Below are 26,793 nucleotides of genomic sequence, written 5' to 3'. Positions count from 1 at the left end.
AAAGCTCTGCACCCTTGGAGTCCCCTCCAGTCCCAGGAAGAGTGGGACAGCTGGTAACTCCATCGTTGAACCTCTTCAAGTCTTGAGTACTTCAGAGTCATGTGTCTACCTCATCATCTCCCTTTAGCTTCTTACCCCATAGTCATCTGGGTTCTGTCCCCTTCCTTCCCCAGGACTCCATGCTCTGCTGTAACCTGTCTGTCCAAGGTCCAATGACCTAACCTCAGGCCTTCATGGCACTGCAGCCTTCTGGACTCTCAGTCCTGTTCAGCCTCACTGTCCACGGCCCTCCTTCTCATAGCTTTCCCTCTTCCATTTCCAATTGACCTCCAACCATTTCTTCTCCAACGGCTTCGTCAATTCTTCTTTCTATCCGTCTCAAAACCTTGGACCTTTCCAGGGTTCTGCCCTTGACAGTCTTCTCCTCCCTGAGACACATGTTGCCTGGGCATCTTCCATTCTTCCAACTCCAACAATGCCCACAGGCTGACCACTCCCTCTCTCCCAAAGACAAGAAGCACATTTCAACTGTCTGTGGATGCTTCATGATGCTTTTACTTGTAACACATTAAAAATGGAGCCCATGATGCCTGACTAGGTGGTGGCACAGTGGATAGAGCATCAACCTGGGATGCTGAGGACCCAGGTTCGAAACCCCAAGGTCACCACCATGAGCGCGGGCTCACCTGCTTGAGTGAGGGATCGCTAGCTTGAGCGTGGGATCATAGACATGACCCCATGGTCGCTGGCTTGAGCCCAAAGGTTGCTGGTTTGAGCAAGGCGTCACTGGCTCAGCTGGAGTCCCCCTGGCCCCATAAAGGCACATATCAGAAAGCAAACAATGAACAACTAAAGTGCCACAACAAGAAGTTGATGCAAACACTGTACTTAATTCTGACCAAAGGATTGTACAACCAATGAGGAAACTGAGTCACAGAGAGTCAGAAGTCAGCACCCTTCCTGTCTGTCCTTGTCTCTGTCTCTCTCAAAAAAAAAAAAAAAAAAAAATGGAGCCCATGATCTTGCCTCTCATTCCTTTAATAGCATCCCCACCAAGTAAGAAAAGAGGCCGGCGTCTTTCTTTCTGCCACATTCCCACCTCTGACACCTGACAGACGCTGCTGACTCAGCCTCCCACACTCTCGGGTGGCTCCCTCTGCTATCTCCCACCCCCACCCTGGAACCCTGACTCAGCTCGCATGTCTCCTGCCGGGGCCAGGGGAAGGCCTCGTAAGTGGCTCCCTCCCACTCCTGAAGCTCTCGGTACTGAGTTCCCATGACATAAATGTAGTTATAACATTTCCAAGGCCTCTAAGGACAAAGTTCAAACTCTTCAGAAGAGTATTGGAAACTTTCTCCGACTTGGCTTCAACTTACCTGTTCAGCCTGATTTTGGGACACGGCCCTTCGGCCCAGCCAGGGGGCCACGTCCCAGTGCTGTACATCCCATGCGTTCACACGTCTCAGATGAGCCACTAACTAACGTCCCCATCCTGGTCCATCCACTATCTTTATTCTTCTGTATTCGCTCTCAAAGCTAATCCCTAGGTGGACATTTTGCCGTTAAAGGCACAGTATAAATAGAATTTTCTCTCTCTTTTCAATTAACATCATTAGTATAATAACATCGGTGATCTATTACTATATAGCTTCCATAATTAATTTGATGGCTATACCGACCCATAATTTTCTGAATCATTTCCCTGTTGTGGGACCTTTAGATGGCTTCCAATTTTTTATTATTATAAACATGACTGCAGTGACTATTTTCTTACACATGGCTTTCGTTGCCTTTTTAATAATTGGCCTCAGGATAAATTCCCAGGAGTGGGATTCCTGGGTCAGAGGGTGTGGAAATTTTACGATTCTTTATAATCGCTGCCAAATTGCTTTTCCAAAGAGGCCATACAAATTCCTCCGCCACCACACCAACAATTTCCTATGTTCCCCAGTTTTGGTCTTGAAAAAAAAAAAAATCCTACTATTCATTCAAAACATGCAAAGTACCCACTCATTATTATTTCAATTTGCATTTCTTTGATGATTAATAAGCTCAATTTTTTCAAATGTGTTTACTAAGCATATTCTAATTTTTATTCATACCCTTTATCCACTTACCGACCTGGTATTTCTTAGGCCTTCGCTAAAATATTTTGTTATAAAATTTAACCCTTTTTTTCCACGTGATGCAAATATTTTCTCAGCTGGTTTTACTGTTTGCTTTGAGCTACATTATTGTTCCATCTTACAGAAACCTAACAGGTCTTCTAGAAAATACACGTCCCAGGATGAGGATGATCCGGAGATCCACGGCGGTGAAGGCACTGACCCTGGAGTCAGAACGCGGAAGGCTCTGGGCCGCACCACCGTCCGCCACGGAGCTTGCGGGCCTCCGTTTTCTCATCTGTGAAGCGGGGCAGTAACCTCCTCACAGAGCTGCGGGGAGCCTTGGATGAGAAGACCCTTCTCGACCCCTACACTGCACCTGGCGCCCAGCTGGCATGGCACCCAGCAACACTGCCCCCTTCCTCTCATCGTCTCCTCTCAGATCTCCGCAGGTTAGTTTTTCTGTCGCTCCGGCCCCTAGCGGAATTTTTGATATATTGTTCGATATATTGTACGCATTTTAAACTAACTCTTTCTTTAGAAACTGCGCTCGCTTATTCAACTACTGTTTTCCTTCCTCTTATTTTTGATTCACGTGTTATCCACCCACCTCGTTGCCGGTGGCCCGTTGCCGTTCGTGGGCTTTCCAGAACGGGCAACAGGAAACAGTGATCCGTAAGGCAGATGGAGACGGATGTGTAAGCAGAAGAGCCGTATACCGCGGTGTTTGGTCTGTTTTGCTTTGTGTCTTGGCTTAATTTAATTAAATGGTCCTGTTGCCAGCATTTCCTAATTAGCAGTGTGGCGCGCTTGCCTCACCCATGGATGCAGAATCACAAAACCCGCCTTCAAGTGCCCGCTCCGAGCTGCTGTTTCGTAGCCAGACATTTGGCCTGAACCTTGGTATTTTATTTATTTGTAAAGTGAGGATAACAGTTCCTAACCTGGTTAACGCCCAAGAATACCGAGAGGACCTCATGCGATGATGTCTGGAAAGGGAAGGCAGGGGCCGTCCTCCCATTTTGATGACGACAGCTGTTACCACGGGTTTGGGTCCCATACCTCTTCAACTTCTGAGACTTCACAGTCCCTGTCACAGCGTACAAGTTAAGGGCTTTGAAGCCGGAGTCTGACTCGGCCAACTGTTGAATTTGAGGAAATTTGCATGACTTCCCTGAGTTTCAGTCTCCTGGTTTGTAGAGACTGTAGCGAGGATGGAGGGAGCCAAGGTGTGTGAGTACTGAGCAGCCTGGGCCACTCTCCACCCTCCGTGGACTGTCCGCCACTAGCCCACAGACTCCTGAGCACTGCCAGGCACCCTGAGGCGTGGGAAGCGCCTGGTAAGAGAAACGTATTATTATTATTATTACTTTCCTCTCCCTCTTCGCCGGGGCCCAGGGCTTGCACAGTGGCCACGCTCCCCAGCGACAAGGCTCCTATTCGGCAGCCTTCCTTTGGAGACCCGGAGGCCATGACAGCAACCCAGCGATGCTGAACCGCCTGTGGCATCATCCCTTGTGCACCCCCTTGACCCGGTTTCCACTTTGTTGATAGTCTATCCTTAGAGTCACCTCGGAGAATCCTTTTAGTTCGCCCACTGTTCTTCAGCCGGGACACGGACACAAATCTCCACATGGATGAGCAAACTCGCTACAGTCCTTCAAGCACTCTAGGTCCGACATTCGGGTGGCCGGCCCACATCCACCCGGGTCTGCAGCCCAGTCCAAAACCACGCACCTCTCACATTTCCCAATCTTCTAGAATTAGTTTGAGGATAGCTTTTAGAGGTATAGAATTCCCCATTTGAGAATGCCAATACTTTTATTCTAAATATCACAGAAAGCAAAGGATACGTCGTTGTTGAACCTAAAAGTACTCTCAGCCTGACCTGTGGTGGCGCAATGGATAAAGCATCAATCTAGAATGCTGAGGTCGCCAGTTCGAAACCCTGGGCTTGCCCGGTCAAGGCACATATGACAGTTGATGCTTCCTGCTTCTCCCCCTCTTCTCTCTCTCTCTCTCTCTCCTCTTTAAAAATGAATTTTAAAAAATATCTTAAAAGCAATATAAACATGCCAGCTTGGAGGATGAACTACCTCGTTCCTGTCATATCGCCTGATGAAACATAGCCCTAGATGACACCTCCCCATGCCTCGTGACCCCACCCAAGGCTCTAGAGCTCCAAGCCCCAGCGATGTTTCCCATCAGCACATCCGCACACCGTCCCAACACGGACACGCTCACACCGTCGGAGCTCTGGCCCAGGAGTTCGGCCACCATGGTCACCGACACCCAGCGGACCAGGAAACCAGAGGCGGAGCCCTCCCAGCACTGGAACGCCCTGCTCCTCTCTCAGATTTCTTTCCCACGCAACCTGCCAGGAAGATCGTTAAATCCAAAGTAAACCCACCCATTTCTCAACAACTGGGGCCGTTTCACGGTCGGGAGGGTGAGGGGAATATATTCCTAGTTTGTACAACAGCAGACATCAAGGAGCTAAACTGTGAGAATGACCCCTTTGAAGGCTCCCTTTATCCTACTGTGACTGCAGTAGAGCTGACGTGGACAAAAACAAGGCATTCAAAAACAAAATTTTTTTTTAATTTGCCATGGCATCGTATTTTCTTAAACTATGAAAGTACAATCTCCAAGATAGAAATGTTCTTTCAAAGAAGTCTGTGCGTGGTTAGAGAAACTGACATTTGGGCTAACTTTCTAAAGCACAGATCAATGAATACAAAGGAGACAGACACATGAGGAAATAACCATTTTTGCAACATGGTTTATAAAATCACTCTTAACCGCAAAAGGACTGGCTCTTTCCAATGTCCACATTGCTCCTCAAAATTACTCCAATAGGTTTAATGATCAAACTTGTGCTGGCCAATATGGCGGCCACCAACCTAGTTTCCTATGACTACTTAAATTTAAATTCACTAAAGTTAAATACAATCTAAAAACTGGTTCTTTGTCACAACAGCCACAGTTTAAGTGCTCAAATGCAACAGGTGGCCAGTAGCTACCATATTAGAGAACAGATTTCTAAACATTTTATCACTACAGAGTTTTTTCGGAACACATTGGGTCAATCTATTTCATTCTACGCACTATATCAATGATTTTCAACAGTTGTGCCCCAAGAGTTTTTAAAACATGCAATACCTGACTATTTAGGCAGGGGCATTGACCTCTTTTCCCTCCGATTGTCAAATTAAAAAAAAAGACAACAGCCAACACAACCATAGCCATCTGTGCACGAATCAAAATTATACCTATTTATTTATCAGATTGGCAAAAAAATAATATATTTTTTGATGTGCCACAGAATTTTAGTAGAGTAATTAGTTTCAGTGTGCCATGAGATAAAAAAGGTTGAAAATTGCGGCACTATGTGCATCTACATATTCACTGATGGCAGAGTAGTTGCAGCAACTGCAGTTCCTGAATGTTGCAATTCCCCATTCCCCTTCACCTCTGCCTTCCTCTTCCCAGGCTGGAAACGCTAAACAGACTTGGTAGGCTTGTGATACAACGGCAGCCAATAAGCTGTAAGCAGAACCCTACGGGAAACTCATGGGAAACCTTTCATTTCCCTCATAAAAGTACTGGACCTTCCTTGTTCCTTTACCTTCAAATAGAAATATAATGACCAGAGTCATCGCAGCCATCTTGCAATGCATGAGGATGAAGGTCAGCTCACTGAGTTCAACAGACCAGAAGGATAGAACGAACCTGCAATTCTGACGGCGTGGTGGAGGAGAATCAAACCCACCTCAGCAATCACTCGTCTCTGCACATGGGACGTGACAAATTGTGTCCCTATTTGTTTAAACCACTGGTAGCGGCATTTCTATTAGAAACAGACATATTCCTGTAACAATCATCACTTTACAATGGTGAGGTTCTATAAATTTAGTACCCTAAGATCTGAAATAACTCAAGACACAAAAGTAATTAGATTTTATATTTACTATTGAATATGTATGCAAATATATATATTGTATATATATATATATATATATATATACATATGTGTGTGTGTGTATAAAATGAACATATACTCAATAAATGCACGGATAAGTTTTATGCCATAAAAATGTTCTTTAATGAGTACATGCTCCTTTTGTGTGTGTGGATGTAACTTATAAACACCCAAATAATGTATGGGGATAGAAGGTTTCCTACTCTTTCATATTTAAGCAAAAAGGTATCTGTTAAAAGCACGATGGTAGTCACTGTCCTGAAATCATCTTAAAGATTAATAGAAAGATTTCTTCATACACAGAAATACCCTTTGTTGGTGCCTGAAATCTCACCACTAGAAGTGTCTTTGGCTTCGGCGAAACAGGGGTTGTGAAGCCTGTTAAAAATGTCATCTCTCTGTGAGGAGAAAATCTATCTCTACTTGGTCCTGTAAAATGTTTGGTGTCAGAGATATACCCCTTATCTCCACCACGTCCTTCCGGAGGGCAACAACTTGGAGTGTCATCAAAGTGGAATGAAGGGAAAATGGTCTGACGACTTCCCTTTTCAACCTGGCGCCAAGGTCTTCCAGCACAGCCTAGGGCCGTCCCCACGTTCCTGAGTGAAGTGGAGACTGCCTCACCATGGGAGCTGAATAAGGCTTTGTGAATGACCGCACGGCCGGCAATGAAACCCACCCTTTGCTCTGGGACTCGTATCTCCTCCTGCGGTACCACCTCCTCCCAGAAGGCTGCCAGCAAGGTGACCTGGAAGCCCCCATAGCCTCCGAGACCTGACACATGCATTTTCCGAAATGCATCACGTTCATTCTGACCCCAACTTGCACAATGACTGGATGTCCTTGCACAGTCCCAAACTAAGGCAATGTTGAAAAGTGAGGTTATGGTCAGTTTATTATAAACAATTTTTTTAATATAATTTTCCCATCATACAGACAACACAAATGTAGGGTCGCCACCGGTTTTCAGGGGGGGGGGGCATCTCGTATCTCCCACCAGGTTCTCCTACATGTGCCTCTTTCTCGGTGGGGTTACAATACACATTCAGATCCCCAAAGTAAGCATCCCTCTTCACTTCGTGTAGATTATACCATGACATGCTGATTCTACAAAGAGAACATCTGTACTTGGCTGAAAGCAGATGTTTCATTCAATAACTTCACCCAGGTGATCTATTTAGTTTTATTGAGCTCGTCTATTTACACATATGGTACATATTAAGACTTCTATGGAGATAGACACAAGGCATGCTGGGAGAGAGCTCTGGTAAGATGCCACGATGTAAAACCACCGTCCGTCTCAGTGCGCCAATCACTTGGGATTTTTCTGATATTTTGATTCATTGCTCATACACCGCTCTGAGTAATTGCGATGTTTAACCTTGGCCTAGGAAAGGGTGTCAACCTAACAATAAGGTAATCATTTTTTTTTTAAGATTTTATTTATTCACTTTTAGAGAGAGAAGGAAGGAGGAGCAAGAAGCATCAACTCCCATATGTGCCTTGACCGGGCAAGCCCAGGGTATTGAACCAGCGACCTCAGCATTCCAGGTCAATGTTTTATCTACTGTGCCACCACCACAGGTCAGGCGGTAATCATTTCTTATAGATGGTGGTCAAAGAGTTTTAAATGTAGCTACAGGTCAATTAGAGGTGCTTGGAATTGTAATTTAGTGCCAACATCAGGTACCGCATTGTACTCTACAATCAGAAGTAAAATTTAAAAAAGGAGAGAGAGAAAGGGATAGAGGGAGTGTGGATAGCAAAAAAAGCCACATACTAAACCTGAGATGCTCAGGGAGACCTGCAGGCCCTACCGCCTCCGAGATCGGAAGTAACCACAGAGGATGGTCTGAAGTCAGAAATTCCTAACTAAAAGCGAGTCATGGCGGGTAGTCACATCCTAGGCACGTGGCTCTCTTGACAAAGGTCAGTCTGTACTTCAGGTGAGCCTGTCTACTGTCCTTGTGCATCTTATAACACAGCTCTGAAATGTCGGAGTAATCTTCTTTTCCAGACCCCTCAGGACACAACCTCGACCCCAGAGCATGAGACCCCCGGACTCTCCCTGCTCCCTTGTGGCCTGCATGCATCCCTGGGCACTGTAAATAGTACCCGCCCTGTACCCACCAATGTTAAAGAACTGTGTCCCTCCGGTTTGCTTTTTATTCAATCCCAGAGATTTCCCACTCTGCTTTCTCCCGCCCCCTTAACCTACCACCGATGGATCTCAGTAATAACCCTCCTTATGTCTCCGCCTTTTATTCTATTGGATAATATAAGCTGCAAAACCGCCGTTCTTGGGAGCATTATCTCAAACCATTGAGATTTCGCTTCCTGGCAAATGTCGTCAGTTTGGCCCAAATAAACTCATAAAAATTCTCTACAGTTTTGGACATTGCTTATGTTGACAAGAAAAAGGGAGAAAGAAAAAAAATGATAAACTTGATCGGTGAAGCATAGACCACTAGAGGTTCAAAGGGCTGCAATTCTTTCCTGAGTCCTGCGTTTTGCAATCTGAACCCTTCTTGGCCCGACTGCACACTCAGATTGAACAGACCCCTAAGCTTGCTTCTCTCTCTGACAATGGGAAGTTTTTCTGTAACTTCCATAAGCCCCTTTGGTAAAAAGCCCCTGTAAGTCATCTGGTTTGTCAGCTATATGATTTCAACATTTGTTTCACAAACTCGAACCCTAATGGGATTTAAATCAATGAGAGAAATATATTGCTGCCCTTCGGGGTTTTATAATATCGGCTCAGGAAGCCTTGTGTGAATTACTGAGGATGAAAAAAAGTTCATATTTTTGGTTTTTACATCAAACCACAGTCTTCTTTTCAAAACACAGCTCAGGATAATCTCCAAAAGGATATATTTTATACACAAATATACACTCTAGAAACTTAACTATACACACACACACACACACACACACCTTCTTGGCCATATACACATGTTTAATATAATGTCATTTCTCTTGATTTGTTTCTCTTTGTTTCACATAACACTCAACAGTGTTTATTAAACTGAAGAGTCTCATCAATACCTATTCACAAGACAGTCGTGGAAATCAGTAAATTACTGTTATATATTTTAACAAGGACCACCCAGCAACGGTGAAACCACAGCCACATGAGGCACTGCGTTCTCTCCCCCTCGGCCGGTGTTCTACAAAAAGCCAACCATCAAGCATCAGAAACGATGCAGAACCGTGTGGCCACCGGTCTGGCCAGAAAGCACATTCAAGGGCAAACGTTCAATCGACAGGCCACCAATGAGCCAAGCCACGAGCAAACAAGGACTAGTTCAAGTGATTCCCCTACACCAAGTAAAGGACCCAACTGTCCCTCTGTTCTATGGGGAACTGTCCTCCAAGCCCCAAATGTGGCCTTCTATGTAATTTATATATTCGGATACTCCTATTCTTCTTAGAGAGGATCCCTCGGCACAGTAAGTCATCCTGGGATGGATCATCACAGGACAATGTCACATCAGCCTTCGGATAAAACAATGTCTGCCACTGACTTAATATTTACCATTTCCCAGGTACTGAACCCACACTCTAACCCTTTAAGGAAAGGATTACTAGCCCCATTTTATAGATGAGGACAATGGAGCTCAGGCATTCTGAGAAACTCACCCCCCCACACCAAAGTCACTCAGCTGATCAAGTAGCAAAGCCAGGCATCAACCCAAATGTGTGTGGCTGCAAAGCAGAACACACACAGCTGCAGCAAAGCTCCCCAGGTTCAATTCTCTCCCAGAATCGTGTTCTTATGACGGGCATTACTACCACTGCACCTCAATAGTCCAGAGGTGGGATGCCGTTTTCCCTAACCTGTTTCCACACCTCCTCTTCGACCCCCTCACCCATACCCAACCTCACCCACCAGAGGCATATACATGTGCATACATATCTACTCACATGCTCAAAAGAAAGTAACTACCGGCAAAAGTATGTGAAATACGAAATGCTAACTAAAGCAGCAGAAAGTCACTCTGAATTGTGAGCAGAGCATGTATTTATTAAGTCTGCTTTTCAATATCACCACACGGCCACTAATACAGACGTGTGTCCCGTTTCTCAGGGAAGCTGAGCTGTACGTGTACAGATGGGGAGCTTCAACATGCTTCCAAGAACAGGAAGGGAAAGAGGAGAAGGCAGAAGATTTCCTCATAAACCACAATCCCCTTTGGTAGAAAACAAAACAAACAAAAAAAATAAAAAAATAAAAACCCAAAAACAACCCAGAAGGGTTAAAATTTCTTATCCGTTTTTCATGCTATAGAAATTACTTTAATCAGCTTACTTGTTCAAAGGCAGAATGAGAGACTTTGGCTGAGCAGGGAGAGAGAGGATGAGAATAATCAATTCTGTGGTGTGGGCAGTGTCAGAGGGCAACCACCCGGCATGCTGCAACACGGGCGCCTGCACCGCTAACTAGTGTTAGATGTACACGGGCGGGGAGCGCGGGTAGCAGAGATGGGGACCAAGATGAGAAAATGAGTTCTAGAAATTGAAGGTCTTAAAGTCCCAGTAACAGAAAAAATCCAGCGTGTGAGACTGTGCGACGAGGAAACGTCTACTACCAAATACATGCATCACTTATTCCCACCGAATCGCTGTCGGTGAGCCAGTGTTGGAAGGTGCTGAAGAGGCGTCTGTACCTTCCAGAATCCTATACCTTGGAGGGCTAAGACTTGCTCAGGAAATACCCAGAAAACAATGCAGGATGCCTAGTAAACACGTTGAATACTGCTGGAACTGGAAACGGCACTTTGGGCTTGCATGAGGCACACAGGAGACCCGGTGTCGTCTCTGGGCGGTAAGGAGAGGGAAGGCAAGCACGCTCAGAAAGATCCACCCGGCAGCGCTGTGCAAGCGGAGCCAGCTCACTAACACCTTCCCTGCCGCCGCCCCTCTCTGACTCCAGCCAGGCGAAGCTCTCGGCCTGCACGGGCTCATCCCACTCATCTGGCCCCATTGGAAGGATCCAGGATAATCTTCCTAATTGAAGGTGCATAACCTTAATTATCTCTGCCAAGTTCCTTTTGCTATGTCATGTGGTAGACAGAACAACGGCCCCCAAAGATGTCCGCGTCCTCATCCTCAGAAGCCACCATCGTGTCACTTTACAATGAAAGGGGGAATTAGACTGCAGGTGGCGTTAAGGTTGCCAAGCATGACCTTAAAACAGGGAGAGGAGCCGGGATTATCGGGCCGGCCCAGTGCGAGCACAGGGGTCCTTCCAAGGGGAAGAGGGAAGCAGGAGGGTCCGCACCAGGGTGACGCGGTATGAGGAAGACAACCAGCTTTGTAGATGCAAAGGAGTCATGAGGCAAGAAAAGCAAGAAGGCTCTAGAAGCCAGAAAAGGCAAGGCAACAAATTCTCCTCTTGAGTGGCCAGAAGGAAGTCAGCCCCTCCGATCAGTGTAATTGGAGCCCAGTGAGACCCAGTTTGGACTTCAATCTTCAAAACAGTCAGATATTAAAAAAGTCAGATAATGACTCTGTCCTGTTAAGGCACTAAAGGTGTGATGGTTTACTACAGCAGCAGGAGGGAACTAACACTCAGGACACTCTTCAGTTTCAGGTATTAGAGTGCGGACGTTCCAGGCAGGGGCACCCTACAGGTGTGTGTGTTCACGTCTCTCACTGAACAGCGGACTAACAGGACCGGGTCGGCAAGCCTGGACTTCCTGATGGCCGTGTCATTGTCAAACAAGAACCTATTTTGAAAGGCCATGATTATTATAACCGATTGGGTATTCTGAGTACCCAGCACAGCATCTGACCTATCACAACCCTCAGGAAAGATTAACTGTTACTTTTACACGGTTAGTGACTGCAAAGTCCAACTTTCTGCATCCTGGTCATCTCGGAGGCCAGGCTTGATTTTAAGTACTGAGATGCTAGTGGTGATACTGTTAGTTCAGGCTTTGATCGACAGCTTCCCCCCCCCACCCGGCCCCGCCGCGGCCCTCTGCGGGTATTCCTACTCCCCGGCACCCCCCAAGTCTTCTCTGTGGCTCTTTACCACTCAGCTCCTAGGGACACAGTTCCCTACCCCTGACCCCTGTCATCCTATGGCAGGAGGAACCCTCAGGCAATGAGTCTCTCTACTGAAGAAAAGGAAAAGGAGGACCCAGCTACCAGAGGAGAAATAAATCAAAACCAACACAACTCTCCCCAGAGCAGCAGGCAAAGCCGGGGAGCTGCCCAGAGGTTGTGGTCCTGAAAGTTACACTCAGGGGAGCAGAGCGCAGGCAGCCCCGCAGTGGGGGTGGGGCGGCCGGGGCGGCAGAGGCAGCCGCTCCCCGGGCGGGGGGCAGGGCAGGAGGGCAGGGCGCAGGAGAACCGGCAAACGCCAGGTGGGGGTTTCCAACAGGGTTTTGTACATCTATTAGACATTTCAGATCAGTTTCACTGGTTTTACCTGACTTTTAACCACTTCTTTTTTTTTTCTTTCTTTCTTTCTTTTTTAATGCTAACATAAATCCTTGAAATACCCACAGGCACATTGGCATTGGCATTGTCCTCCACTGTCGCAATAAGTGACCAGGATGATCCTTGTCCTTGAGCAAGGATCTTAGGTCATGATGGTGACACTGGAATCCTATTAGGTTCTTCAACTGGATAGGCTGGAGGCACAAGAGATTAAAATCATTCAAGGAGAGCAGGTCGCAGCCACTGCAGTTTGAGGTGAGGGAGCTTAACCCAGGAGGGTCTCTCTGAAAAGAGACTCCACGTTATGGCTTCCAGGCACCCTCGGGTCAAGAGGACGACAAAGGACTCACGGTCAGCTGGACACAAGAAGCTGCTTGTAGTAAAGTGGGCAGAATACAAGACATTTCTTCTTCTGGAGTCCTTCAAGGGAGTAGAAAACCAAACCTTGTATTTAGGAGAAAAAGGGATGACATCATCTTGGAACAACACTCCAGGAGATCTGGCGACAACGTATCATCCCAAAGATGACCTGTACATGGCTGTAAATGGTTTACTCCATGACCGCGTTAGTAAGGGGCATCAGCTCTTTAAAAAATGATGTATATACAGTCACTGAAAGGGTCAATTCAGGTATTAACTGTTAAGAAAGAGGCCGTCTTTCCGGAACAGAGGTACCCCCTAACATAAATCCACCCCCAAAAGAAAGGAAGTAACAGAAGGAAGAGGAGAGAGAAGCAGGAGGCACCTAATGAGGACAGGTCCAAAAACTTCTAGGGGGTTCCGAGGGGCAGGGGAGGCCATTTCCAGGTCGCACAGTCAGTGGGAGCTTCATGGAGATGGTCCTCCCATAAGCCCTGTTGTGGCCGGGAACAAAACCACCGCCTCCCTGTTACCAAGAAACAGCCTCCTTTCTCTGAGATGCCTGCCGAGAGTGCACCTTCCTGGAGCCGTAACAGAGGAAGGCGCAGCCCAGGGTAGATGATCAGACCAAATGAATAAAGCCTGGTTGTCAGCGGGGAAGAGAGGCTGCCACCAGGTCACCTGCACGTTCTGGGAGCCTTCAAGGAGCAGCGCTGTGCCCGAACAGGAAGGAAGTACGTTGAGGCAGGAGGAACAGGTGAGCAAAGGTGGGGAACGGCAAAAACACGCGGTCCTCCTTGAGGAGAAGAAATGGGCCAAAAGGTTGAAATGAAGGAAGGCCAGTTATGGAGGACAGATAAGTTCACAACTATTAATACGGACAGCAGTCCGCTAACTAACAATAGCCTGTGTCGTATCAACTCACTATTTGCTTCTGTATATAAAATTATTTTTACAACACAGCCATGTCCATTCCTTTCTGTACTGTCTATACTTTCCCACATCAAAGTAGAGTTATGGTAGAGAATGTTCCACAGAGCCTAATCAACTTACTGGTCAGCCCTTTGCACACACACACAAATACACAGAGACATACCACTGACCTTTGATATAGATCAGGGGTCCCCAAACTTTTTACACAGGGGGCCAGTTCACTGTCCCTCAGACCATTGGAGGGCCGGACTATAAAAAAAAACTATGAACAAATCCCTATGCACACTGCACATATCTTATTTTAAAGTAAAAAAACAAAATGGGAACAAATACAATATTTAAAATAAAGAACAAGTAAATTTAAATCAACAAACTGACCAATATTTCAATGGGAACTATGCTCCTCTCACTGACCACCAATGAAAGAGGTACCCTTCCAGAAGTGCGGTGGGGGCCAGATAAATGGCCTAAGGGGGCCGCATGTGGCCCGCGGGCCGTAGTTTGGGGACCCCTGATATAGATGATGATCTCATGTTTATTAAGTACTGTAAAACCTCACCCTAATATTAGTAAATTAAAGCAAATAGAAGAACTCAATGACAGGTCATGTGTAAGTAAGACAATTACCCACTTTGGGAACTAAGAAATCCCTTTACATCCAAAGAATAATAATAAAAACTCAAACCAAACTCTTATTGATTCTGCCAACACAATGAAGAACTCAGGAGAAAATAGGCCGTGATCAACACGTCTCAGAGTCACAGGGCAAACAGTCAACCTGTCAAAAGAGCACCACGGAGCTGAATTACTTGGGTGTATTCAAAAGAAGTATGAAATCCATGCCACACGAACACTCCCACCTATCATTTTTATTCATTCAAGAGTGTCCCTTAAAGATGTTGCCATACCAACCAGACCTAACAAACATTATTCTCTAGTTAGCACACAATTTTGACCAGACACAAAGCAACACTTGGCAATAATTCACTTTTTGCAATTAAAAAAAAAAGAACAGTCCTTAACTCTCAGGCAAGTGCAAAACTGTTCACTTGTCTCCACGTGTAAGGGGTGTGAGAAAGAGAGGGAAATGGACACAAATACAGAGGGAGAGGGAGAAGGAGAAAAAAAACCCATCATTCTAAACAGATATTTTGCTTAAAATCGAAAGCTAGCCTAACAGAAATAAGAATTTGGAGTATAAATGACATTTCCACTGTTCCTCCCACACACAAAGGCTTTTTCTGAATCCTGAGGAATGTCTGCTAAACTCTCGATTACTGAAGCAAGCCATGAAAAGGAGGTCTGTGGAATTATTAACACTGGAGTTAATTTATACTGACATTGGGATTAATTCATTCTGACTTACCCATAATAAAATTAATCATTCCAATTTTAATTAATGTCCTTCTTTTTGACTCCTCTACTAAATGGAATCTGCATGTTGAGAGGGGTGGGGCTAGCATCTAATTAATTAGTAACTTTGAAGGTTCATTTAAGTTTTTACTTTCATGCTAAAAAAATGATGACATTAAATTTCAATTTAGAAAGGCTTTTTCTCTCCATTTAATATGGTTGTCTTAATTTTTTAAAAATGTTCTATTTCCCTTTTGGTCAAGAAGACAAAAATATCTTGGAGGTAGAATAAATCCTTCAATTACCAGGAATGGAATTTGAAAGCCTGCCTCTAATCATCCAATAAAGTTCTTTTTTTTTTTTTTCTTAAATAGAGGCACCATAACTCAATAGGATAAGGAGTTCATTCGGGCATTAATCACTTCCAAAACCATCCAGCCAGATACGGCATTAACTGTTTAAAGTGCCAAAACACATCATCATCCAGCTGATCTTGGAAAGCTTCAAAAACCACAAACTAGAACCCAAAGATAAAAGGTCAGGGAATTGGTTACTTCCAGAATGTGATAAACTTTTGGAAGAAAACAGGCTACAAAAATTTGTTTGCACAAGGCATAAAGTATAAGATTCATTCTTCTTGATCAGAGTAGCTTTGAATATGAATTTGGTGGTGGTAGGGGTAAGTCACAAATGAGTAAGTATGACATGAGCTTATCTATAAAGATAGGAACTTTGGCTCCACTTCTTGAATTTGCAAAGAGGTCCTTAGCTTCACAGGGGAGCCATGGGCAGGGACAGGAGGAGGTGAGCACCGTCTGAAGTCCCGTAGAGCATTACCAGTGGGTCATGACACTGCTGCTAACACGAGTCTGACAAGCATTATAATCCTGGATGTCCTTCTAAACATCTTGACCTTGGCCGACACCTTCCCTGAACCTGTTTCCTCCCTGCAGAAAGCCATTACTTTACTACTGACCTCAGGGATATCATGAGAATTGATGGGAATAAAATAAGCAAAGGGCTTGACCCATAGGAAAAAAAGAAATGTACTCTAAATAGTAAGTCCTATTATTCTTGATCATTACCACGAATTATTGTTATTGTTGAAACTATTTCATCTGGTTTGAAAGGGACTCATCTGCCACCCTGCATGCACTATTCCCTTGGCTGCTGAAATCCCAGCAGGATGGGAAACCTCCCCTAAGACATGTTCCTTAGGGGCAGCGGCTCTCAAACTTGAGCGAGGCTCAGGATCACCGAGGACGGCTGGGTCCACTTCCAGAATTTCAGATTCAGTGTTAGTGGGAGGGGCCCATCGCCGGCATTTCTAACAACTTTCCAAGTGATTGATGCTGAAGGTCTGGGGAGTCGCCAATTAGAAAACCAGCGCTACACAAGAGGTTTGTGGTCTTCACTTTAAAATTCTTGGTTGAAAGAGAAAATAAAACAGTCCTGGAGAAAATGAGAGAGAGAGAGAGAGAAACATATCTTTAACAGCCACAAGCAAGAAGGTAAACCAGCACAACTTCGTCTGTCAATCAATGTTAATGCAGTGAGGGTCTCAACGTGGTCCTGGAGGAAAGGGAGGGAGTAGGCTAGAATTCTAGGGAAGCTGTAACTGGGCTGGAAGGTGAGGAATGAGCACAACAAACACATTCCAAATAAACCTTTCCAATGATGTTCTCTTAAGCTCCATTTTCTAATATGCAAGAAAAGGTCATGTTGGTCGGTAGCAATGGAATTTAAATCAATTCTTCATTAAATTATTTCAAGAAGTTGAAATTCTGTTATAACTAGATGGCGTAAGTCATTTACAACATTGTTCTGGACTACCTTTATGACTTGCTTTTTTATAGCATTAACTTACAAGACTTCATTTTTAAACTCCACATAGGAGTACATATCCATAAGACAGAGACACAAAAGATAATGATTTCATTGTAATCCAAACCAACGGATGTTCCTGGCACTATTATGCTCATAAGGTATGCACTGGAAGCTCAAAGGTGGGAGTTCGATTTCCATCTATATAGCTAAGCAGTCTAAAGATGCAACACTGAACAGTTTAGCCCTGCTGGAAAATATTTCAACTGGCAACAACCCAAAGCCATTCAACCCTCAAACTGTGCTGTTAGAAGAAAGAAAATGCAATGTAGGTGCAACTTCATTTACATTTTCATTATTACAGATACAAAACCACTTCATCCTGAGATCCCAGGAACATAAAAACGAAGAACAAATAATATCAAATGTCATTCCTGGAGTTTAGCATTTCCAGAAGTGTTTAACAAATGAAACTAATCCCCCTGAGACCGTCTATGAATAAATGACTTATTTTATAAAGAAAAAGAAGGCAGGGGGAAAGCTTAAAAATTGGTGACTGTAGTACGTGATGTCCTTTCTGTAGAACTCAATTTATCAAGAAGTCGTAAAATACGGAAACCTGTTTGACTTTGTTTAATGCAGAGGCTCCCAAACCAAGTAAGCAGGAAATCCTGTTCCTAAGGACATGACATAGCTCCCCAGGACACAGAGTTCTGGGTTGACAGGTTTTTCTTTGCTTTCACAACTTAAAAGTCCTTCTCATGGTCTCTTGATCTCCATTACTTCTGATAAGAAGTACTAATGATTCACATTACTGTTCCCCTGTATGTAGTAGATTGGTTTTTTTCTAGCTGTTTTTGTGATTTTTCTCATTACTTGGATTTTCAGCATTTTGATGACAATTAGCCTAAGAGTGGTTTACTTGGGGTCTCTCGTCCTGGGGGTTTGCTAAGGTTCTCATCTCCGTATGTTGGTATCTTTTAATAAATTTGGGGAATTTTTAGACATTGTCATCTTTTCCTGCTCCAGTCTGTTTCTTCTCTCTTTGGGACCACAAGTTGCCTGTTGTGTCCCACGAGAGGCGGAGGCTCTGTTAATTATTTTTCAATCACTTTTTCCTCTGTGTTCTTCAATTAGACTACTTCCTATTGATATGGTTTTAAGTTTTCATTGACCTTGAACTTTTTTTTTATTTTAGCTATTTTACTTTTCAGTTCTAGAGTTTCTACTCATTTCTTTGGTACAGTTTCCATTTCTCTGTTGAGGTCCCCAATTTTCTCACTCATAAAACTTTAGTTCTTTAAACACATTTTTAAATAGCTGCTTCAGTCTTTTTCTGCTAGTCCAACATGCGTCCTCTTAGGGTTGGTTTTCATTTATTTGTTTTTCTCTTGGCTGTGTGTTCCATTTCCTGCCAGATTATTTTTTTTTACACTGACCATGATGGATGATACATTTTAGGACTCTGGGTTATACTGTCATTCTGTGATCAGAGTAATGTTGATTTTCACTTGTAAGTATTGCAAAAATCTCAAAATGTGTATATCAAGTTTTATTTCCCAATTGGGGCAGAAATTTTTACTGACCAGATAAGACCTAATAAGCCAAAATACCTTGAATGAAAAAAAATGAGAACCAAAATATCTTACAATTTAGCTTCTGCTGTTAAATAGAATGGTTTTCATTTTTTCAATTATTTTTTCATAGAAGTTATCATTTTTTTAAGAATCAAATATAAAACTATGTCTACATTTCATAGAGACATGATTTGATTCTATCTTTATTGCTTCTGGCAAATTTGTTAACCTCTATAAGCATCTGTTTTTTCACCTACAAAATATTTGCAACAATAGGTCCTTCTGAAGCACAGCAGCAAGTGAAGAGCTATTGCTCAGTAAATCGTTATTTTCAAAGGCAGACATTTCTGCCTTTAGAGTATGAGGTGGAACAAAGTTTAATCCAACAACTAAAATATAGTTTTCCTGTTCTGTATAATTAGAGGCCGGTAAAAATCAAAACTCACACCGCTTGCTGTGACTCAGCATCTTCACGCCCACAAGCTAAAATAGTTAGAGGTCCAAAAAGAAAACTTGGGATTCTCTATCCACCCTGTCCCAACTGAAATCTGTTCCTCCTGCCACAAAACCTGGCTGGCTCCACTCAGCTGCCACACTAGGAACCTCAGTCTCATCTTCCACATTTCCTCTCCTTCTTAACCTGCTGTTAAGCCATTCTGCCTCTTTATCTCACTCAAATCCCCTGCCGCCTCCTCCCCCCAACACTTCCTGCTTTAGATGACATCTCCGTCCTCTTTTTTCAGCACCACTTCCAACAGCCTCCTCAGTTCACTGGTTTTAATTCATTATCTATGCCGTCCCCAGAACGATCTTCCGAAGACCACTATATCTGAGTCCTCTGCCTCCTATAAGCCACCAGTGGTTTCCCAAAGCCTGAAAGATGAAGTCCATGCTCAGAAATACCCTATACGAGATGCTTCCCAATCATATCACACCTACATTTTAAGTTCTCCATTTTCCGCCTCCCTCAGAGCCTCATCAGTCCCTGTCCTGCCCTCCGGCCTCACATGGCGTGCTCACTCTTGTTTGGACAAGCCCGAATTCACAGTTCTGCACGTTTTCTTACCTATGCCTGGGGTAATCTTCTCTACCTAGAAAATGCTTATTCGTCCTTGAATAGCTGTCTTCCCCTCATCGGAGAAGGGTTCTCATCTAGGACAGGGCTCGTGACTGTTAGCCACTGTACTGCAGTGAAATGTTTCTATGTCTATTGTATGCTTAAGACTCTGAGCTTCCCGGTGGCAAAGACAGGGTCCAGCATAGCACCTGGCTCATAGTAGGTGCTCAATATACATGCGTTGGACTAATAAATGAGTATGTGGCATTTTGAGTATTAAAGCCCAGAGATGAAAAACAAGAACAAAATAAAATATTTGCCTCACAGCTAATCCTATCACCCAAGGAGAGTAATCAAAGAAAACAAGAGAGAAGGAGGCTTAGTGTCAATCACAATCATCTTTATCTGCATTTCTCCAACACCAAGAGGAAGGAAAGGACCTTCCCTTTTCATGAGTTCAAGGTCATATCTATACTGCTCAAAGCCAAATGTGGTACCTCTCGACTTTTCCCAGCTCAGCAGACATTTTAGTTATACTTCTTTCTTTTTACAGCATAAATGTTAAAAAAAAAAAAAAAAAAAAAAAAAGCCTTAATTAGGTTTTCGGCAAGCAAAGATTCACACTGGATACTTTAATCACAAAACTCGTGTTTGGCACTGGGTCTTGGCAGAGCGCCCCACGTGTGTTTTCTCTGGGACTCAATGACTCATTTCTAATACAAACACAAGAATAAAGCAAAAACCAGCACTGTGTAAACAAAATATGTTACTTTTTTGTTCTCAACAGAAAATTAGTGCAATCTCATGTAACCACGATTTCAGTTGAGACCTGAGGTTTCCGTGGAAGGCAGAGAGGACCAGGATTTCTCGCTAAGCACTCAGCAGGGTCCGTAAGAACCTCGTCTTCAGTAGCTTTTTTTCCAGCCACATTTTTAAGCACTTGAGCATCATTTTTTCCAAATACAGAACCAAATATTCCTGATTCTTATCCTCATCCAAGCAACGGCAACCAGCCGTGGAAAACAGCGCTGGAAATCAAGTCTGTCTGAGCAAGTCCCCTCGAAGCTCCACAGCGTGACTGTCTTCATCAACAAATATTCAGGACTCTCTTTCCCCAAATTCCAACTCTGCGGACCACCTCGTGAAATATTTTTTAAATCAACCCTTCAAAAGCCTTTAGTTTTTCTTCATTTTAACTCAATTACATTACGTAACTGCTCCTAAGAAGCCTGCGTAGCTTCTCCTCCTCTTGCTTTGTATTTTTCATTCTCCAAATGACCTTTTTATTACAAATGCAAAATACCTCTTTTCATCCCCACCATCTCATTCAACGGTCTAAGATCACAATCCCACATTAGGTCTGTCCTGTAACAAAGCCCATCTCAGACCAGGAGGCATGTTTCTCTTGATACTTCAAAGAGCCGTTCAACCCAATGATGGCATCGCCTCAGCAGCCAAAGCAATTCTCCATTCTTTTAAAAATTGAAGCCAGGGAGTCTTCTTTTCTCACTTCTCCTAAGAGCCTCGTTTCCCAGCCTTGCTCTCTGAATTCCCATCAAGAAGGTTCGTTCCTACACGATCCTCCCCAACCCACGTGTTGCTTCTGGCAGGATTAGGTATAACATCTGCCATTAGTGTTAGTCATATTGGTGCTCAAAGAAATACAGAAACCATCCTGGAAAACTTCAAAGCTCCATAACCAGAAGTTTCAGGTAATAAAAATGTGATGCTATTTGCTTTTCAATGGTCTGAGAGCAAAATCCCACATTCGGTCCATCCTGTAACGAAGCCCATCTCTAACCAGGAGGCGTGTTTTTTCTTCAAAGAGCTGTTCAAGCCAATGATGCCATTGGCATCTTCTCCTTGACAACCCTCTTCAAGACACACCTGTTGTTTAAAACCCTTTCGCGCGACTCAGTTCCTCTCACTCCACTCTCTCTGTGGGGTCGGAGCACACAACCTCGTAAAGTTTCCCTCTTGGACACACGCCTCTCTAGACCAAACAGGGCCAAGATGAAATGATGTTTCTTGTAACACCCCAAGCCTCCTGGTCACCACAGTTGGCTACTTATTCTCGGGAGGGGGTGGGGTGGGGGGGGAGAAAGGCGACTTTGTTCTACTTTGCCTAATTTCTCTCATAAGCTTTCACTAAGAGAAATAACCCTGCGGGTACAGAAATACTACTTATTTTAATCAGAACCTATTTTTTCACATTCTATAAAAATGTCGACAAATCCTTACCAATTCCTGTCACCTCGGGCACAAACTACCGGTGCATCAGCACTGGGGGCCTCGAGGAAGGGCTGGCTACCTCGCTGATGAGCAGACCGCTCAGACTGCTCAAAAGTCGGCCTGACCTGTTGTGGCGCAGTGGATAAAGCATCGACCTGGAAATGCTGAGGTTGCCGGTTCGAAACCCTGGGCTTGCCTGGTCAAGGCACATATGGGAGTTGATGCTTCCTGCTCCTCCCTCGCCTTCTCTCTCTCTGTCTCTCTCTCCTCTCCCTCTCTATCTCCTTTCTAAAATGAATAAATTAAAAAAAATAAAATAAAAACAAAAGTCTTTCAACACATTTAACAGTTTACAAGACGCTTTGACATGTATGATCTCATGTTACATTCAGAAGAACACTGTTATTGGACTCATTTTACTATATGGGGACCCTGAGTCCCAGAGGAGGGTGTAATAAGATGCCCAGCACCGTACAGACACGACCTCGTGGGGCTGGAACTAGATGGAAATGTCCCGATCCTCAGTCCTGCCCGTTCCCATTACACCAGCATCCCTTAGCTCACGGGACGACTTAAGTCATTCTGATCCCGCGTCCCCCCTACAATTTGGTTTTAGTTCGTTTGCTTGTCGGTTTCCTTTGATGTTTGGTTTGTTTCGTTTTGCAGACAAAACCATGAGAGGGACTTCTTCAGCTGACCCTAGAAAAATAAAAGTTATTTGTTCCTTTTTTTTTTTTTCTGTAAGAATAACATCAAAATTTGCATACAACAGCAATTCCTGATTCCCATCGAAGTTAGTCGGAGTTAAAAAGAGCTGGAAGACTTCACCCATGGCAATGCCAAATATCACCCTTTACACATTCAAGTGGCTCTCGGTCACCTTCCAGAGTCGTCTGAGGCAGGGCCCCGTCATCACTACAGCCCACGGCCATCTGAAAGCGTGCTTCAAACCACAGAGAGCCCCCCGGGTCAGGGAGAAACAACATTACAAGGAGAATTATGCAAGAAGATACAGCCTTCACTTATGTAACCCTGACAAAACAAATACATCAAAGGAAATAGTAGAACACCATGCACTGCCCCTCCGAGGTCCATTTTAGTTCCCGAATTTCACTGCACAGAAACAAACACATAATTGTGGCGTTAAGCCTGTTGCTTCCATACCAGTCCAACAACAAACAAGCTGGGAGTCTGCGGCTCTATTTAGGTAGTGCTGCGGGCACGCACACCCATCTATTATCTGTGGGGCCCAGCGCACCGCAAACCTGAGGCAACATAGAGTTCCGAAGGCAGGACCGTCCGCCGGGCAAGTAAAAACATGAGTGGGGTTCCAAAAAGGACAAAGATTTGCTACACAAAACTCCCGGGGCCGAAGGAGCACTTGAGAACCCCGCTCCGAATCCTGCTGCTGAAGTCAAATGTTTTTGACAACTGGAAATAGTTAAAAATTTCCTATTTTCTGATTATTCCAAGTGCTTACCTCTGCACATCCGGGCTCCAGCTGGTTCTGTCAGGACAAGAACTCTCCCAGGGAAAGCCAGTTCTCACGATCTTTTCAGACCAATTTAAGCAATTCGCAGAACGCAGAAGGTTCGCCGGGACAGAGGAAAGAGGAGGGTGCTTTTCACCAAACCACAAATGCTAACCCACCACCAACTCAAGGGCAGACACAGAATCCCTATCACAATAAGAAAACGTCTACTCCGGGAAACAAAAGAAAACAAAAAACTCTGGAGGGCAGAAGATTTCAATGGTTAATGTGTATCTAGGACACACTGAACACGAAGCTCAGAGAGGAACGAAAATTCAAGGGTGATGATTTTTAGAAAGTACAGTGTATCATTTAGGATTAGCTTCAGCAGCAAATGAGAGAAAAAGCAAAATAACAGTGGTTTAAAGTAAATAGACGTTCATTTCTTTCTCACAAAAAAAAAAAGAAATGACATCTTGAGTAAGCAGCCTGGGGCTAGGGGAGCAGCTTCCTGGCACTGAAGTCCAACCACTGGGCGTCACATCCCGCCATCCAGGGCACAGGGCTCCCAGAGATGGTCTGGCGCAGCCTGTCCACTGTCGGCGTTCCATTCCCGTTCCGACCAGAATGGGGGGTGGGAGGACAGAATGGGGGGGCAGGCCTCCTCCCCCAAGACCTTATCTGCTTCCACCCCACCGGCTACGACGAACTTGCTCTACGGCCATAACCCACTGCCATGGGAGCTCAAAACAGCAAAAAACGGCATTTGCAATCGTGCAAAGATCAGCATTCCACAGCTCAACAGACTTCGAGACCCTGGGATCCATACAACCGTCCAGCAAACACCTCAGATTTGCCCGACTTTCCCCAGGTTCTGGGCTCTGCCCTGCGCCTGGTGAGGAATAGAATAGAACAGCCTCTGTCCTCAGCAGCCACTGCCGCCCAAACCCTTAGGAACCACACTCTCATGAACGTGGATACATAATTTGGTTGCCTTTAACACTTTACTTTGAAGCAATTTAAAATTTAACAAAATGTAGCAAGGCTAGTTACACCCTTTGTCAGATCTACCAACCATCAACAGGGAACCACGTCTGCTTTTGTAACGTAATTCTTGTCCTCATGCAGTCCCCTCTCCCTCCTTCCCTTGTCCTGTCTCTCTCCTTCCCTTCCGCCTCCTTCCGTCTCTCTCTGTCCCTTCTTTTTCTCCTCTCTTCCTCCCTTCCCTCCCATGCATCTGAGAGTAAGATTCAGACCACAGATGTCATGGCTAAAAGCTTTAGTATATGTCTCCCAAGAACAGGAACATTCTCTGCATAACCAATGTTGTCACCAGCCCACTCAGTGAAGTCCTAATCTACAGCAATTATTTTCCTGGTCCCATGTCCAATTCAAGATCATGCACTGCCCTTGGTCGTCACGCCTGGAACAGTGCCTCGGCCTTTCTCCGTCTGCCTTGGTGTTGGTATGTTTTAAGAGTACGAGCCAGTTATTTGGTCAAATCGGTGCTCCTGGGCCAGGGGTACAATGCAAGAGGTCCTTCTCAGACACCATCTCAGGAGGCACCCTGTTCTGGGTGATGCTGAGTTTGACGATTTGCTAAAGGTGATGCCCACTTGATTTCTCCACTGAAAAGTTACTATTTTTCTTTTTTCAGTTGATAATTTGTGGGAAGTACATTCAGATGATGTAAATATCCTGCTCTTCATCAAACATCTATCCCCTCATTTTAGTATTCAGTAAGGATTCTTGCCTGGACCAAATATTATTATGATGATGGTTGAAAATGGTAATATTCTAACTATCATTTTGCCTTATCTATTAGTTGACACTGTATAATAAAAAAAATTTTTAGCCCTGACCGGTTGGCTCAGCGGTAGAGCGTGGGCCTAGCGTGTGGAGGACCCGGGTTCGATTCCCGGCCAGGGCACACAAGAGAAGCGCCCATTTGCTTCTCCACCCCTCCGCCGCGCTTTCCTCTCTGTCTCTCTCTTCCCCTCCCGCAGCCAAGGCTCCATTGGAGCAAAGATGGCCCAGGCGCTGGGGATGGCTCCTTGGCCTCTACCCCAGGCGCTAGAGTGGCTCTGGTCACAGCAGAGTGACGCCCGGGAGGGGCAGAGCATCACCCCCTGGTGGGTGTGCCGGGTGGATCCCGGTCGGGCGCATGCGGGAGTCTGTCTGACTGTCTCTCCCTGTTTCCAGCTTCAGAAAAATGAAAAAAAAAAATTTTTTTTAAAGCTTTCCTTCTTGCCTATTTTTGTCTTTTTTTTTATCAGTTTAAACCAGTATGGCATCATAGATTCTTACTTCATTCAATGGTCTATAATCCACAACATTTGTTATTAGTTTTGAAACTCAACATGTGCCATATCTGGCCAATGGAAACCAAGCTGGCTTCTGGGTCCTTTTGAAATAATCCTATAACAACATTTTTTTTTGGCAAACATCCTTGCTTTACAGCACAACAAGTAATGCGTTTAGCAATTCTGGGGCCCTCCAGGTTTCTTAATGATGCCCAACTGCAGTTCAGTTTATCTTACATAAGGAAAAGCAACCTAAAAATTTCTCCCATCCGAAACTCCATCCTCATCAATTACCAAGAAAGAGATGTAGCTCTAAGCAAGGCAGCTTCCATATTTTATATTTTCATTAATTACACTTTCTTAGAAATAGCTCTGACTGTTGATGTCTCTTGCATTCCTGAAATTAAATGTAACAAAGATACAGTGTGCTCTGTTAACTTAAATGTCAAGGAGACCCAGGACATTCCAAAGAGCTTAATATGGGCAGAGAGAATCGTTCCTCATGAATAGGTGGCTCTAAAGATAAATGCAGAGATAGCCTCTGTCCCTCCCTCTCTCTCTGTCTCTCAAAATACAAAAATCAAAATCAACCTCTTAGCATCCTCCCTGATGGACAGGGACAGGTGGGCCACACCACCTCTCGCTTCTGCTCCCACAGAAATTATGAGAGGCCGCAAATAATTATAAAACTTCATTAGGTTAGTGGAGCACCGTATACATAAATATACTTAATGAGCTTGTATTGTATTCCCAGCTTTACACACCAAGGATTACTCCAGGTGCAATGAGACATGTAATGAGGAATAAAGAGCCAGCCTCCCTCCTCCACAGCTTGGAGACCTACGAGATGGAATTCCACAAGTAATTCTGATAAACAGAGCAAGCAGGATGAGCTAAGTGGGATAATTGCAACATCCGAACAAAGTGCGGACACCCAGAAGAAAGGGATGACTGGGCAGATGGAGATGAGGAAAGGCAGAAGGGGAAGCGTTTCATCATCCGGGGCAGGATTATGGTCCCCGGGGCAGAGCCCGGAAGTAAGAAAGAACATTGCAACTAAGGAGACTACACAGGAAAAGCAGCCAACATCAAAACACAGAAGTATGGAAAATGGTCCAGGGTTCATGGAAAGATGTAGAGACAAGGAT

The 26,793-nt window shown here is 44.6% G+C and overlaps 1 protein-coding gene across 2 annotated transcripts in view; it reads right to left on the bottom strand.

Annotated features, from left to right (window-relative positions):
- PID1 (phosphotyrosine interaction domain containing 1) overlaps positions 1-26,793 on the bottom strand; it is a 227,885-nt gene that overhangs the window by 180,271 nt on the left and 20,821 nt on the right. The window contains exon 1 of one of the 2 annotated variants that reach the window (XM_066232540.1): positions 23,352-23,455. The exons of the other annotated variant lie outside the window; for it this stretch is intronic. The gene's annotated coding sequence lies outside the window, so the exon portion shown is untranslated. Of the gene's footprint in view, positions 1-23,351; positions 23,456-26,793 lie in introns of those variants that run through there. 2 annotated transcript variants of the gene reach the window in all.

Source organism: Saccopteryx bilineata, chromosome 5 (genome assembly GCF_036850765.1).
Source record: "Saccopteryx bilineata isolate mSacBil1 chromosome 5, mSacBil1_pri_phased_curated, whole genome shotgun sequence".
Classification (NCBI taxonomy): Eukaryota; Metazoa; Chordata; class Mammalia; order Chiroptera; family Emballonuridae; genus Saccopteryx; species Saccopteryx bilineata.
Note: the sequence above shows the minus strand (reverse complement) of the source record. Positions and strands in the feature narration are given on the sequence as shown.